Source organism: Marmota monax, unplaced genomic scaffold (assembly GCF_021218885.2).
Source record: "Marmota monax isolate L192 unplaced genomic scaffold, Marmota_monax_Labrador192_F-V1.1 WCK01_AAM20220418_F8-fsc00722, whole genome shotgun sequence".
NCBI classification, from domain to species: Eukaryota; Metazoa; Chordata; class Mammalia; order Rodentia; family Sciuridae; genus Marmota; species Marmota monax.
In genome coordinates, this window is record NW_026694606.1 from 133,350 (window position 1) to 137,887 (window position 4,538).

The window sequence follows — 4,538 nt, forward strand, 5'->3', positions numbered from 1 at the left end:
AGGTGTACTGTGAGCCAAGGCAATGGGAAGATGAGCCCCAGACAGTGTCAGCTAGGGACTAGATCGCCCCTAAATGGTTGGGCCTTGGGCTTCTGTTAGGATGAGGGTGGGGATTCACAGTGGTGGGAAACCGTGGAGTGACGGGTGGCCATGTTCTTCGACCAGCACTTGCAAAGCTACCATCCATTTAGGGAAGTCAAAAGCCTTCACTGTGACAACTAAGGCATGTGCTTGTGTGCTTGAGTTGCTTTGTCCTTTACAGCTTTGTACCTCTGGGGGAAGGTCATGCACTGGTCACCTGACCCTTGGAGCAGCTTGTGAGTACATGTGTGACCTTGGGAACCTAGTGTGTGCCCTTATCATAGAAAAGGGAGTTGGATCTCCCTTGTAGAATGTGAGTGGTGCCTCCAGGTGGCTCTGCCAAGCTCCCCAAGATGGACTTCTTCCCCAACCCCACCCGTACAGGGCAAAGAGGAATCTGGGTCCTTCTGGCGAAGTATGATGGGTCTTGTTCCTCTGGGTCTGCTCCTCTTCAGGAGCCCTTTTGCAGCTACCCCTTCTCCTTGACCCCTTCATGACCCATTGCTGCTCATTTCTACCTAATTACCTGTGCTAACACTGTTGAGGAACAAATGTATCTAATTTTGATGAAGTTGAAATTATTGATTTGTCCTATAACCACACTTTAAAAAAAATCACATCCAAAAATAATTATTATCAAAGTCAAAGTTGCAAACTTTTTGTCCCATTTTTCTGCTAGAATGGTTATAATTTTAACTTTTCCATTTAAGTCCAGAGTCCTTTGCGTTAATTTGTTCTCTCAGCATTTCATTGAGAATATGTTCCCTTCCCCAACAACTCACCAGGCTACCTGACCAAAAACCAGTTGTCCAACTTTGTGGATCATTTGTTTTACTCAGTCATTTGCTCTGCTAGTCTGTGTCTATCTACTTCCATACACCACTTTCTGGCTTGCAGAAACTCTAGAAAGCTTGAACTCAGGGTACTCAAGTCCTTTACATTTGGCTTTTGTTTTGTATGAAATGCTTGGCTATTTGAGGTCATTTGCATCCCCATGCCAACTTAAGAGTCAGTGTAACAATTTCCACAGAAGCCTGCTTGCATATCGTGACTGCCTTAGGTCTGGTGATGAGTTTGCAGACTGATGACATCTTGTTAATGTTATAGTTTCCATTTGTGTGCAAAACCTCTCCACATTTCTACATATTCTGTCCATCTCAATGGAGATGTCTTGCACTTCTTCTATTAAATGTATTCCTTTAGAATGTGTTATCTTTTTTGATGCTAGTGTAAATGAAATTATTCATTAATTTTGTTTTTCAATCATTTGCTGTTACTCGTTTTATGGTTTAATCTTTGGACCTTTATAAATTCATTTCTTAATTCTAGTAGATATTTTGAAATGGCTTAGGATAAATGACAAAAATAACTTCAATATCTTCCAATGAAGACCTTTACCTCAGATATACCTGATCTTACTGTGCAAATTAATTCTTATTTTGAAGCTTATATTGCATTATTGCATTTAGAATTTAGCCACAGTGTGTGGGTCATGTCAGAAACTTCACAGAAAGATTTGAAAATTAATACCTATCTCTGATCATGTACTTAGCAAGAATTTGCAAGTTCTTTTACAAGTGTCTGGCCATCCCACCAGCTCATCACTGGGTACATTTCCTCTCCCATCCCCCAATGTTATCCCATTTCTAAGTGATTGAAGAAATTTTAAACATAGCCCTTTACCACTATGCCACTCCAATATGCTTGTGTGTCCCTATCATTTCAACAAGCCACTGTGGAAAGCAACCAGAGGCACTTAGCAGACAAGAGGAAGTGAGAAGAGCTGAGTGTTCTGTTATGTGCATGCACACACGCATGCTAGTACAAACATGAACCTTGACTCAGGGAATAGGAATGGAAGCACTAAATCATCAACAAAAACGTCTGAACAAGGATTCAGCAGACTTGCTTCCTTTGTGTGTGTGTGTGTTTTGTGTGTGTTCCTCATATTTTCTTTACTAGAGCATTAGTACATGTCAGCCATGGAAACTGAACATTTTCTAATAAGAGAAAACATGAGAAAATTTTCAACCACTGATTTTTAAACATGTTATAATTATTTTATAAATCTGGAAAATAAACTTCTGTGTCTTATCTGTGCTTGCAGGAAGCATCACATGTCATTTATAAGCCTATTGGACTATCTTTAAAATTATCACAGACTCATCTACAGAAAATTGAGATTATTTATGTGGAAGATGTTTCAAACAGTAAATAAATTGTGGTGCATTTTTTAGCAGTGTGTTTGCAAACAAAGATTTTGACTGAGAATATTGTATTTTGAAATTATAAACTTGAAATAAAGTAAAAAATTACATCTAATTGAATTTCTTTAGTTAGTATAATCTAAAATTTTTTAAATGTTTGTGGTTGTCTCCACTTAAACATAGTATTACCAACTTTTAATAAGATTATTTGCTTAGTGTCTAAGTGACATGTTTACGGTTTTGTTAAAGTATAAATATTTGCATAGATTTACAGTATTCAATTCTCTGAAAACAAATTAATTCTAAAATAATCCCCTTCACATGTTATCCTATCATGCACAAACTTCCTAATGTTTTCACTATTAGAATCGCATCCCAGGGGAGTGATGCATTTTAGGTATGAGACAAATTTTTGAAGGCATGAAACTACCTACCTTGTCTTCTGATGAGATTGAGTTCACCATGTGGGATGGAGAAATGGTGACCTCCAATCGTGAGTCCACTGAACTCTGATTCATGGACTGTGCATTTGAGCAAGCAACACTCTTGAGGGGTGGCACTGACAGGTCTCAGTTTTTCCCATGCCAGCCCAGCTCACTGTGAGCAACCCGCGCAGCAGTGAGGGCATACATATGGCTTAATGAAAGGTCACCTAAAAAAATCAATCCTCTGGCGTCTGAGTACCTGCAACCTTGTATCCACTGTTTGACTAAGTGCCACCAAACGTAGGGTGTATTCATTGTTGTTGGGTCTAAATAAATCATGTTGAAACTACCATTTGAGGGACCAAAAGGGAATGTGAGGGCTGGACACACCTAGATGCTGATGGATCATCAGAGGATGAAATGAGCCAGAAATGGAAAGAGATGTCCCTGCCAGGGACCTAGTGACTGCTGCTAAGTGTGGGCCCAGTCCCAGGGCAGACCTGGGTGGATCTGCCCACCTCCCCTGGGTAGGTCAACCTCAGGTAGGAGGTCTGTCCCTCAGTGTGGAGGCCCTGTGTCCAGGGAATTCTGCACAGTGGATCTCTCAGTTTGTTCTTGCCTGATTTGTTCCTGTGCTGAAGTTTCTATGATCTCAACATGACAGGGAAGAATTCGGAAGCAACCTGACCACCTGGAACCCAGTGAAGGAAAACCACGTATCATGAACCAAGGGTCTTGTTAGTGTTCAGGGACATGACCACCACACACAAATCCTCACTTCCTTTTAGGAAGAATCAAATCCAAGTTCTTACCAATACATTCCCCTCCTGACGCTCCAACCACATCCAACCCATAAATACCCGTGGGAAAATGATCACTTAAAGACAGGGACAAAGTGTACAGGCACTACCTGGCTTTGTCCTTCCAGTTATTGGAGCAACACCACCTCCTCATTTCTGTTTGTTTTAAATATGCTCAAACTCAAGGAACACATGGCACAGAACACCAGACTCATTTTTGAAATAGACAATCATCAGAATTTCCTTGAGGATGAAAATTAGTGACACTGAGTGAATTCACAGAAGAGACTGTGCAGAGTCATCCAGACCTGGGAACGAATTTCAGCACTGTTACTGGGGCTCAGCAAGCCCTGCTCTTTATCCTTCTTCAAGGCAGCTTCAAGTGAACCAAAGCTGGTGCTGGCATCAGGCAAAGGATAAGAGAGGAACAGAAACTCAATGTGTTAAAAAAAAAAAACGAACTATGACTCTTTATGTTAGGGTCACACTGCAGCAAGCAGTGGGTAGAGCTTATAAAACCTGGTTCTAGCACATCACTGAATAGACCTAATGGTGGGATTTCTCAAATTAACTCTGAGAGATCAATTCAAGTAAGATCAATTCAAATGAGAATATAACTTAGTGCATTATGAAGCTGGGGTTAAAGAGATGACCTACCCTGAATCATACCTTTGATTTATGAAGTTCCATCTCACTTAAACATGGAGACAGCAAGTAAAGGTAGGAAGATAACTAGAGGTAGGATATGAGGGCCTTAGAGATGGCCAACCTCTGGGTCCCATAAAGAAAGGGCAAGGTTGGATATCATGGTTCCTCGTGTTCTTGGTAAACTCCAACCCAATGTGTCTGTCTTTAGCTTCCTTATCTTAGAGAGTCACCCTGGCCCACGTGCTCCGGGACTCAAGCTCAGGGGAAGCCACTGGTTGCTTCTGGCAGCCATTACTAAAGAGTGACAGGCACCCTTTGTGTTCTAGAGACTAAAGCTGATTAGGTGGTAAGTACAAAGAATCTTGTGAAGCCAAAGG